The sequence below is a fragment of the Vidua chalybeata genome, chromosome 2 (assembly GCF_026979565.1).
Source record: "Vidua chalybeata isolate OUT-0048 chromosome 2, bVidCha1 merged haplotype, whole genome shotgun sequence".
Taxonomy (NCBI): domain Eukaryota; kingdom Metazoa; phylum Chordata; class Aves; order Passeriformes; family Viduidae; genus Vidua; species Vidua chalybeata.
The window spans coordinates 71697651-71710392 of NC_071531.1; the positions used below are offsets into that span (position 1 = coordinate 71697651).

Genomic DNA, 12742 nt, shown 5'->3' on the forward strand with positions numbered 1-12742 from the left:
AGAAAATAACTAATGTGGTTTTCAATGCTACAGTGAAATTCTGTTTTGGCTGATCCTCTAAATCATCTTTGATAGAAATTTGTCATCATGGCAGTGCATCACATCCAGATGGCAAGTGCTATGTGTGGGTCTGGTCTATCAGTGTTTAATCTCCAACCCCCCACCAAAGCCAGTGCAAATTGATTTCTGTATTTACTGATGAGCACTTAATCCTATAGGCTTCCTTCCTGCTGAGTTGCCTTGGCTAATGACATAGGGAAAGGCATGAGGAAGCAAGAATGTTGGACTCAAATTATGGTTCTTCCATTCATTTATTGTATAAGCAACTGCAAGAGATGTCCCCTGTGTGGTTTTGGTTCCTTCAATGGCCATGTCACTTGTTCAAGATGCTTTTGAGTCACAAAAGCTGAGAAAAAATGTATTCTCTATTTCCTCATCCTGCTCTCGTGGTCTTATACTATTGCGTAGACAACATCTGAGTCTCTTCATGGGCTTCTTAAAATTCAGAAAACATCATTGCAACACAGCTTAAATGAAGTATGTAAAAAAAAAAAAAAAGGTAAAATCTTATTCCCCCGAAATTCTAGTTTATGTATAGCTCAGCCTATGATGTTTATAAAGTAGTAGCGTGTTCAACTGAAAATGTCAGAGAGAGGGGGTTTAATTGCTTTATTTTAAACCTTAGGAATATCATACATACAAGTTCTTATTTATCATGCTTGCTAAAATTCCTTGCTGGAAATACCCAGAGAGGCTGATTTGAAATTCTTAATAGTGAAGATCTGATATGTTGAATTGTTTTGTTTGAGCTGATAAAAAGAGCACTTCAAAAAGGTGACTGTGGACAAAATCAAATAAAAAAGAAAGTTGTATGGCCTGAGTAGAAACTACTTGTCCTTTCACCCTTTATGCTCAAGTATTTTAAGTGTTACCTTTGCTTGGCAGCTGTCTTATGTCAAAGCCCCACAGCCACTTCATGGGACATGAGGGTCTACTGTCATCTCTTCTGCTGTGCCCCGCTGGGTGTAGGACAAATAATTGACCCATTACCCCTAGCTGGAAAGGTCCCAGAACAATGGGCTTACAGCTGCTCATTCTAGCACCAAGCTGTGACACTGGGAGAGTTACAAGACACCTGTGTTGGACGAGCACTCCTGCTGTCCCTAAAGCCCTGCACAAATGGGGGGAAATCTGCTGCTACCACTGTTTTAAGCAGCATGTCAATTAGACTTGTTCCAAGCAGGGTTCAATGACATGGTACATAAATTGGCAGTAGCAGCTGGTGACATAGCTATCCCAGGTCTCCACCTCAGCAGTGAAGCAGGACAGATGTTTGCAAGCAGTAGTCCAACCTAGTGTTCAGGGAATAATTTCTCTCCCTGGTTTGCCTACTGCCACACTGTCATCAGAAAAAGACCCAAGGCAAATATGCATAGTGTCAAAAATGAGCTACTGGTCCAGTTTTTAGGGATGTGAGGAAAGCCCACTTTGACCCCGCACCCAGAAACATGGAAGCTAAACATTTCTGTCCAGACAGAATATGTTGTCCCTCTCTCTTTGTACCTTGTTCATAGCTTGTAATCACAGTTTGCAGATATAATTTGTTTTTGTTTGAATCTTTGTTTCCACCTCAGCAGGAAAGGTTCTGTTGAAGAGGCTTGTGTGCCTTTCTCAACTCAGCACAAGGTGAACATCCTTCCCTATTGCTTTCACAAAGTGTTAATCCTTCCTACTGCTCTGTGCTGACTGATCTGTCAGCTGCTCCTGCTGTGCTGGTGACCACCTCCAAATCACTCCTGCTGTGCTTCAGGATTTTTCTTAGAGGTGAATGAGTGACAAGCAGAGTCCTGATGCAACAGAGCCACAGCAAAGGTGGTGCAAGAGAAACTAGAGGTGCAAGAGAGGAGGGTCTCTCCTGTGAGTTTTCTCTCTGCAGGAGTCCTCAAGGGTCAAACCTCACCACTTAAAGCCCATTTCCTTTCCTCTGCTCTTCACTACTACTTACTGCCATCCCTTTGATTAGCAGGACCAATGAATGGATACAAAAAGGTCAAAAATGGGGTGTAAAGTCTCATAATTTCTCACAGGAGGATGCTCTCTGTGGTGAAAGAGAAGGAAACAAATCACCTAACTTTTACCACAACAGGGAACTACCTGATGGGGCCTGGGAAAAGGAAACCCAGGTAAGCACTTAAAAATAATTTACCTGGTGCTCCCTAATACTCTTATGGCAGCCTATCTGTTCTGTTTTACCATGGGAACACATTCAAAACCCTGATGCATCCCACAGAAGCCCAAGTGTCCCTCTGGGATCCCCAGCTGCAGGGCAGGCTGAATGCTTGTGTAGACAAGCATGGATGCAAGGAGCTCTGACTGGTGTGGACTTTCATTGCACGGATATTTCCCATTTCAAGCAAACTGGAAACAGCTTTAATGGGCATTTCTTGGTACCTGCTTTCTCCCAGTTTTTCATCTCTTGTCTTTGCTACAAACCCATGAAGCCAAGTCAATCATATTTCTCTATGACACCTTTATTTTATTCATTCTGTTGCCAGAAATATGCAAGGCCCCTTACTCTGCTGAAGCTGTGTCTGTCCTCAGCAGAGACCTTTAGACAGACTCCAGCCCCTTTTCTCCATACTGCAGCATACCCAGAGCTTATGGATCACACATTGCAGAAAAATATCCATTTTGTTGAGGGAACAAGAATACATAAATGCTTCCTTCTTTGTCCTTCCTTTTGTCTAACTACCCTCCAGATGTTTCAGATTCTGTGGTTCACACATAGCCAAGTAATGCTCTTGTTTTTGCACAGCAGGAAAGAAAGGGATTTTGAAAATGGACACATAGCAGTTCCTTAGGTCTGCTGCTTATCAAATATTTCCTGGCAACTCTCTGTAATCCTTGATCCCTCTTTCAGATTTTCTCTCTGAAGCAATTGAAGCCTTCTGTTTTACAATCAGCTCCTCTTCCATTTGGTAAAGTTCAAAATGGCCTTTAGTGGAAATCATTTCACTTGGTAAAAACAGCTCTGGTATGGCACCCTGCAAAAGACATTTTTTTCCAGTGGCATTTGTCAGTGTGTCTTTTTTTTTCTTTAAGAAAATGTCTTACAGGAAAGGCATTATAACTACATTTCTTTTATTTTTCAGATTACTACAGAGACAGATTACCTACTAGCAATCTTTATTGCCCGTTGTTCATTTTCTTCAACTCTAGCAGCTTTTTACTATTGCAGTCTAAAGCTGAGGCCTTGATGAACTGGAAAAGTTTGTGCTAGTAAGCTGTCAACTTTGCCTAGCTATGGATCTGATTTTAGAGATTTTATTCCTTCTGAAAATTTCCAAATGTTTGGTGATAGAACCATACACAGGCTATGGTTTAGAGCAATACAGTTTATGGGACATGGCGTTGAGTTTTGCTGTTTTCTTCCACATCTTGCTTTCAGCCTGACAGCAAAGAATAAACCGATTTTATACTTGCCCAGGACACTTGTGTGTCCTTACAATCCCAGGCAAATTTGAGACCAGTAAAAGTGATAGTTTTAGCATTATAGAATCCTAGAATGATATGAGTTAAAAGGAACCTTAAAGATCATTCTAGTCCAACCTCCAAAGATCATTCCTCTTCAAAGTCTCATCCACTGTCTAGCAGCAGCTCACAGACACACTTGATTTTTATAATTTAAACCCCTCAGTTTTTACCATTGAATGAAACTGGGGAATAGGTGTTTGTCCAATTACCAAAATAGGATTTTATGTTTTCTCTGCTGGACATGAAATGCTGATTTAGAATCCCATTCAAGGATGTTTATTCTTGCAGTAGCCATGTATATTTTAGACCTTCTTAAATCTCTAATGTCTGCCTTTATCCAGCAACTCCAATGTTGTTTTTTGTCCTCTCAAAGTATTTGACTGGCATTATCTACACTTCTGGTATGTGTCTTGATTCAGCATAATATCATGATAAAACACTGCAATATTTAGGTTTTATTCAGTCAACACTCAAACACTCAGTATTGTCATCTAGAATTAGAGTGCAATTTTTATATAAATAGTCCTGCTACAGATCATGGTTGGGTGGTTTTGTTGTTGTTTTTTTTTTTTTTTTTTTTTTTTTTTGGTGAGGGGGGTTCGCAAAATAAAACACAAAGAGGATAATCTGTTCACATATATAACATTGGGTAATAGTCCCATAAAACCTATTTTGGCTGACATACAGAAAAAAATGACAAAACTTCTCTCATGTTGCACTGACAAATGCAATGGCCTTTTTTCTTCTGCTCTCGTTTTGATTGTGTGTTTGAGTTTTATCTGTGCTTCCAGGGGAAAAGACCATCCACTCTTATATTTCTGAAGAAAATTTTGTCTGTTTGACACCTGGGATTTTTTTTTCCCAGGATGAAATTTATCCCAAGAGAACAGCTTAATCTGGGAAGCTTTTTGTTCAAATATCACACCTCTGGGACATTTTTCTCCTCTGGAATAGCTTAGTGAGTAATTTCTGCAACTTTGAAAGAATTTTAGCAATTTTAACAGTCTCCCCATTTGATTTGATGAAGATAATAATTTTCATGGATAATTTCTGTAAGAAAACCAAACTATTTTGTTTTTTGGATATGCCATGCCTGCTGAAATACCTCTTTGCTTAGTCTCTGATTGCTACTGTTGTAATGTCTGGCAGTCCATTTAGCTGCCAGAAGTCTATACAGACATTAACAAATAGCAAAGTAGTTTGCATGGATTCCTGTGGGGGAAAAAATAAAACCAGCAGCACATAGCACATTTCTTCTTTACTGCAGTACTCTAGAATGAGAGTGTGTTTCCTTTTCTTTTTTCTTTTTTCTTTCTCTATGAATTCCATGTTTGTACACTGACCACAGCTCTTCAACATGTCTCTGGTACTTGTATTTTTATCTGCTTACTGCATGGCATATGTGATCAACTTGTTTCCGTTCCCAAGTTATGTGCTCCCAACCTGACTGTTCTTTTTCTTTCAAGCACTGTCTGCTGTGTGTATACCTTAAATTTTTAGAGGTTGTCATAACACAGTGACCTTTCCTGGAGACCCACTGTCATTCTATCATTGCTGCTCCATTTCTGTGGAGATTTTTCCACTGTCACTGAAGATTGATTTTTCAGCCAGCACATCGAAATACTGCATTACATTACTGATTTCAGTTTTGTTTAATCTCACTAGATCCTAATTTTAATAACCTATTAGTAATTTGTCTCACCTTGTTTAATTGCTTCAATCCCCAGTTTGTTGTGTAGGTAAATACCTCAATATTCTCGAGTCCTTTCTCTTAAAGGCATGGTAATTGTTGTTATTTGACATTCGGCAACTATAAAGGTTATAGTTAAACCAATTGCCTCCTTAACCGTGTTTAGGGCACTTAATCTGCTCCAGAGAATTTGGGGATTTTCTCAAGCTCTCCTAACACCTCTGGCCGGGTGTAAAAACACATTATATGTGGAGTCTGCTGCATCAGGCCCGTGTTGTCTCAGTTCCTTGCAAACTCCCTCCAGATGTTAGAGCAACCTCCTGCTTCATAAAACTAATCAGAATCCGCAGTGAAGCACATTCCCCCTGCACAGGCTCCAACTGTTGCTTTTTGTGCTTGAGCGGCTGATCCCCCCCTCTCCCCTGCCTCTGGTGTGCTGCCTGGCACAGGTAACGAATGCTTCGTCACTGACCCATACTGGTGTGAAGGCCCCTGGGTTCCATTAAATGGAGCAAAAGGCAGTAAATAAACTGCATGGGCGGGGGCAGTAAATCACTCAGGGTGGGGAAGAATCAGATGCCGAGGAGGTTTGGGTTGGAGGTGGGCCGCGTGCACTTGCGCCCACACTGCAACTTAATACCCCTGCTGCAACTTAATGACAATTGCAATCAGGCAGGGTGATGTCCCCTTTCTTCCTTCCACTCCCGCTCTTTTTACATTCCCAGCGCCCTCCTCAATAAATTAAAGCCTTTCTCCCCCTGCCCCTGCTGCCCCCTCCCTCCTTTTCCTATTTTGTTTTACTGCCTTCATGCTGTTCTTCTTTATTTCCAGCATTTTATTTCAAGGAGTGGGTTTGAAGTGCTCTCAGCCCATCTGCTAGTTTGGTTTAGAAGAAGGACTGGAAAGAGACAAGGGCTTTTGGAAGTCATGAACTATTTATAGCATATTTGTTCTTTCACATTGGCACTAAATTTTGTTTATAGAATCACCTGCAGTAGAACCTGAGCCAGGGGACCACAGCTCACTTGATCTAAAATTGGCTTTATTTTTTGAGTTTCTTAATAGAGACCACATGTGTGTGTCCAGTGCAGGCTAAGGTGTGTTTGCTGCTCACACACATGTCAAAACACAAACGCAAAATGCCCATGAGTGCCTGTGTGTGTGTAAAGGGCCAGAGTGTGCCCTTATGAATATTCTTATGGATCACATGTGTATGTAGAATAAGAAGTGAGTTCTATGTGTGTGTTACCACTGTCTAAAAAATAAAGGTTCCCAAGAGAAAACTTGAATGAAAAAATGTTCATTACAATTTCTCCAGCCAGTTTTCATTTTCTCCAAACTGTATTTTTGTCTTGGGTTGGCCTGTTAAAACACAATGCTCATTTTTGTTTTCATTCTGCTTTAAATATTTTTTTTTCAAAACAAAACAACAATTTAAATTGAAACCGAAGCATATCTGTCATTTAAAATTGTTATTTTGACGTAAAAGCGTTTCATTTATTTTTCCAGCCAAAAATTGACATTTTAATTTGAACCCAAACAAAATTTTTCATTTACTTTCAAAGTATCAATTACAAATGAAAATATTTTCGTTGCTTCTACTCAGAAAGTCAGACTGTTTTGTGCTTCCAAAATTGTAGGCGTGTGGGTTTGCAAGGGTTTGTGTGTGCATAATTGTGGTGGTGTGACTATTGTGCAGGATGCCTGTTGAGTATTTGCAGGTGTTACACGTACATACTTTTGCAGAATGGGCCCTCATCCGTAGAGTTTGTACATCTACATTTGCACAGCGGTGGTAAGATATGCACACATATGTTGAGTTTGTGCCAGTAATATCTACTTGTATTTATGTTTTTAGGTTTTCCTTGTGAATGTGCTTTTAATGTTCATGGGCTTGTTGCAGTGCTGCCAACAGTGTTAAAAATAACAGACCAAGACTGAGTAAGTAACTCATAAGTTTTGAGAAACTGATAGATTTTGGTTTCTTTTGACCACTTTCCCCTTTTTTTTCTCAGCCTGTCGGATTCGTGTTTTCAATCTGATCTTACGGCTTTGATGACAGAAAAGCAGCGTTTTCATTGTAAAAGTAGATTTCTGATTCTGCAGTGATCAGTTTAAAAAGAGGCATGAAGAAGATAAGCAGGACCTGCATTAAATTTTGGGAGCTGGTAAAAAGACTTTCTGTTTCTGTTTGCAGAGTAAAAAACTAGGTATGTGCTTGTAATAACAATACCATATACTCATGCTTTGTGCTTGCATGCATCCATAGGTTAGCTAAATGTTTATGTGTTTTTGCCTCATGTTTGTAAATATAATATGTAATTTTAGCCATATTAGGTTTAGCTTCTAGTCTAAATCAGACATTTAAATACTTCATAGTAAGTAGAGAGAGCCTTTCTAAGCAAGGAAGTCATCCTCTCCTAATCCTCATCCTAAGACTCATCTCCTCTAATGATAGGGGCATTTTGGGCATGCATTTGGGCTGGCCATCTGATTTTTGGGCATGCTGACTGTGTGTGTTCAGGATGCATATTTGCTTGTGATATGTATGTATGTTGGAATTTACGTGGCAGTTCTGATTCTACGTGCAAAATTCGTGTAGACACTTCTGTAATGTCCGTTCCCATATTTATCTGTGTGAAAAGCAGCCAGCTGGAGTTTCCGCAGAGTGCACTGTAAGTATCAAATACTTCACTCATCCTTCAGCCTGGATCAGACAATTCTGCTATGCTCTGCTTACCTAAAATATTTCAGAGAAGCTTGGTACAGCATGAGGCCTAATGCCAGCATGATAACTTAGCCTGATAACCTTCTCCCAGAGCTAAGCTTTCAGAAAGTCCCCATTTCACACAGTGCCTTACAGGTTTCTTGCTGCCCTGTTCCTCCCTGGCCCTGAAGGCATGAGCCAGCTGAGGAGAGGGAGCAGGGCTTCAAAGAGCATTGAGCATGTTCATTAGGCTACCAACCTGCAGTCCCTGCCAGGCAATTTACCATGATAAGGGAAAGTAGAATCACAACAGCATTGATCCACATGGAAGTGCTTTCATTTAGGAAATGGTGATCTGATATGTCTGCACTGAAGGATATAAAAACATAGTGTTCTGTCATTTTGTGTAAAAATGTCATATTTTTCTCTGATAAATGTTAACATTTCAGGTTTTAAGCTGGGATGAAATAAGAAGGTGAGATGTCAGAATTTTCTATTGGGTAAATATTCTGAATTTTGCTTAGTTTTGAATTTACAGGTAGTCTGTGTGTTTGAATAGGTATATGAATATTCTATATTTAATGGCAGCACTTGTGGGCAACACAGTGAATGCTTTCTGTGAACTGAATAAAAGGTATGAAAGGAGAATGTGTCTAGTTATGCACCTAAGCACTTTCTAGTTTGTAAATATTCAGATTAGCATTTTAGGGATCAGATCCTAAGGAGACGAGGGCAGGTGTAGGTCCTCTGACTTCAACTGCCTATTGATTCCTGCCAGGATGGATTGTGGCCTGGAAAACATGCTTACTATGAGAAATTAGAGGGGATCTGTTTGTTTCAATTGTAAAAGAGCTTAAGAAACAATTAAATCATGTTCTATAATTACTTATGTGAAGAGGAGGTATCTGATATTACAGGGCTCTTTGGTCCAGCAGTCAAAGGTATAGCAAGATTTGACTGCCAAACCATTCAATTCTAATATAAGGTACAGCTTTTCAATAAGATTTTTTTAAGTGGATGTATTTAGCTTTGGGATAGAGAAGGCAAATTCTGCATTCCTCTGAACCTTTAAAAGAAGACTGAATGATTCCCTAAAAGATGTGACTCTGAGCTGTTGAGTCAGAAACCAAATTACTGGGGAAGATTGGTGATGGTTATTGAGCCAGCGAGGACTGAAAGGATCGGGTCCCTATTATCAGACATAAAACCCCAGTAAGAGCCAAATGAGTCTTCGTAATTGGTTAACAATTATCTGATCAAGATTATCTATTGCATCGAAGGAAGAACTGATTTTCTGTTGCATCAAGTGAAAAGCTGCCCCTTGCCCCTCTGTGCATGCATGCACACAGGGCACATGTGCATCCATGCTATTTATTCTGGGCTGTGACATGTGCTTGGTGTTTGCTGCTGGGAGCCTGGGCATATTTTTCAGGGTGCTCCCATATGTAGTGTGGCAGTGACAGGGAGTAGAGCAGAGATTTATGCAGTGCCTCCAGGAATCCCCAGCGGGGCCCCTCTGGTGAACTTTGGCTCCCCGGTTTGCTGCCAAGCATTAACTACAATACTCACACTTGTTTTTAACAACAGCATGCAGGTTGTATTTCACCAATTGCTATTTTGGTTTGGGAGTTATGGCAGAAATGTCTCTGGGTTCTTGGCTGGTATAAGCGGAGCAGGAGATTTACTCTTTTTGTGTAATGTCACCTTTCAGTCAGTGCTTGGGATGAAAATTATGGAGTGTCATTTGCTCTCTTTATTAAATTTCAAGTGCATGCACCTCTTGTGTGGGAGAAATATCTGGGGAGAAACTTGGCCTGATTCTGCCTAGAAGGGTAGCCTCATCTACTGAACACCTTTTAAAGTATGAATTAGTCCTTTTTTTCTTTTCTTTTTGTCAGTAAGTTTGGAACAAAGGCAGCAGCAGTTGCCATCTTCCAAACTGCTGCCTGTGATGATAGATGAGTTTGACCCTGATAGCACAGAGAGATACTGGACTCAGCACAACACAGATGTTGCAATGTGGCCAAATTAAGCTTCAGTGGGAATTTGCAAGTTGGGTCTTAGTCAGAGTATCTCATGCCTGCCTGCTCGCTGAAAAGCAAGAGCAAAATATTAGCAGCTGACCTGGTGGGATATACACTTGCCCAAAATATTCTGTTACTGGCTGCAGACGAACCAGCATCTGATCTTCTGTGTGACTTTCCCCAGGATCTCACAGCTGTGGGGTGGGGAGGCAAAGGAGTCCTCCAAAAGAAATAGTGATATCTTCAACCTTCATTTCCCAATTCTGCATAAATCATGGCACAGGAAATAAACAAGAGATATTATGATGGCAGGTCATGTTTATTTCTGGTTCAGTATACCATAGGAAACAAATCTGAACATTGCACTGTGAAAAATATTCCTGGGAGCTTTAGGGATAAAATAGAAGCAGGTTGCTTAATTAATTATTAATATGGAGATTATTATTGTTATGACATGAATTTCCAGTCCACACAGCTAGAAATATCTACTAAAATTATTCCTCTAAACCAATACACCAATAAAACTTAACAAGGAAATATCTAGAGAGTCCCAGCTATAGATGGCAAAAGCAGTCTCTACATGAAGGTCCTGTAAAACACTTTCAGCCTAATAGCTGGAAAGAGAAAAAACAGGAAATAAGCAAAGAGCTGAGTGTACAAGGAAAACAGTATGAGGGAAATTTTTTTCTCAATAATGGCTTCATGTTGCAGGATGATAAGCATGAAATTTAGTAAAGATGGCAAAAAAGTGAAGGATGAAGGGATTAATATTCTTTAGTCTATTTATTGTATCATGCTCTCTATAATCTTGAGTTTGTAATCAACATGTTCTTGATTTTAACATGATAGGATAAACCAGAATTAAGAAGTTAAAGGAGGCAAATATATCTTGCAGTCTTTCTTAGAAATAATTTTAATTTTTATCTAGCTGAAGATAAAGAAGAAGGAATATACAGCCTGAAATTTTCCCCAGTAGAGGAATCCAGTGTTGGGAATGCCAGTAAGAACCTCCTGATAGGATATAATTGAATTGCAGCAGGAGGGCAGAGGGGATCTAAAAATTGCCTGAAAACAAATTCTTCCTTGTGACCAACAAGGGGGACAAACTGTAAACAAATATAGCTTCTGGAGGGTGCAAGTTAAAACTAGATGGATTGCCAAGCACAGAACTCTGTAAGAGAGTGTATAAATAAAAAAATACAAATAAGAATGTGCTAGCAGATATATATTCTTTTTTTTTTTAATATTACTTGTCTGTGATCTGACTTTGCCACTCAGCATATGTGAAAATAAAACTGGAGGAGATTTAATTCTTATACACTCCAAACATTTTTATGTACATTCCTCTTTTAAAAATACTCTCCTATTGAAGAAGTGAGTGCTTGTGGAGGGTAGATGTGTTTTCTGTTTGTACAATAAAATGTGTATCTGTTATAGGCACCAGGAAGGACAATTTTCACTCTTGCTCGAGAAAATCAGAATAGATTTGAATGTACTGGGTTTTTTTGTTTTGGTTTGATTTTTTTACTGCTAAAACGTATGCACGGATTAAAGCTGCTACACAAACAGCAAAACTATTTCACATAAAAGCCCCAAAATTGCTTCACCTTCAAGTGAATAACAGCAGAATGTTTTACAGTTTTTACTGTTTGTACACCTTCTTCTATTTCTCCTAAAGAAATTTTTTTTGCTGTTTTTAATTTAGGTCAGTGAAAGCAAACAACATTGAGAATGTCAATGCTTTTATTTAACTTTTTAGCTTCTAATTTTGATTCATATTACTTTTTAGGACTATGTGAAATTAGAAAAACTGGTTTGAGGAGGAAAATAATTGAAATTGAATCTGCTAACATGCAACTTCATCAGCTTTGAAAAAGAGCAGCTAAATTGTAGATTTTTTCTTGTTAATTTTCCAGTGCTGTGAAGAATTTGAAAAGAAAGAAATATTGAAGAAAAAATACAAATCAAGAAAAAAAGAAAAGTTGAACAACATAAATACCAACAACATTTTAAATAGAAACAACTCTGTTGTAACTCATATTCCAAGGGTTTGAAATGTTTTGGTTTGAAACATTTGGTTTGAAATATTTGGTCAGACAGCAGGAAAAAATGTTTTTAAAGAAAATTCTGCTTCTAAAAAAGAGTTATTTTTTGTGCAACACAAATTTTCAACAGAAATTTCTGACTGACAAGAATTTAGCGTGATGTTTAAAATAGATAAGGCAAACCAGACGATGATATATTATTCCAAAATTTGTGTTTTAAAACCAGTACCCACATAGACTCCAGAAAGGGAATGGAATGTGTGAGAATTGGGTTTGATTACTCTGGTCCAGGTTTTTTGCATGGACTCATAAGACACCTCTGAGCGCACAGCGATCCGATGTGGTCTGACGTGACGGCGCTCACGCATTATCTGCTCCTGGCGAGCCCGCTCCACTGTTTTTCTTCTTTCTCCACTTTCTTCTTTCTCACTCTCCTGCCAGATTTTCCCTTTCAGTCTTCCTTCTTGTGAGGTGGGTATGAAAAAGCTTAGTGTACAAAAACTCACATAATGATACTCTGAGGGCGAATTATATCCTTCCCTAGGCAGCTTCCCTAGGCAGCTCAAAGTTGCCTAGAAAATAAGAAAACAGTGCAGATTTAGTCTCTAACAGTAATTTTTATCGCTGCAATTTAGGAAATGGTTCTGGAGTCTCTATTTGGCAGCTCTCTTTTACATCCATCAGTAATGCAGCATAACCATACCATCAGCACTAAGTACAAATTCTCGCACCCTGCTGGGGA

At 39.2% G+C, this 12742-nt stretch overlaps 1 long non-coding RNA gene across 1 annotated transcript in view; it reads left to right on the forward strand.

The window, feature by feature from the left end:
• Positions 1-7432, forward strand: part of LOC128784164 (uncharacterized) — a 53441-nt gene extending 46009 nt beyond the window's left edge. The window contains exons 2-3 of the long non-coding RNA XR_008429387.1: positions 7083-7165; positions 7240-7432. This is a non-coding gene — a long non-coding RNA (uncharacterized LOC128784164). The remainder of the gene's footprint in view (positions 1-7082; positions 7166-7239) is intronic.
• Positions 7433-12742: the final 5310 nt, after the last annotated feature.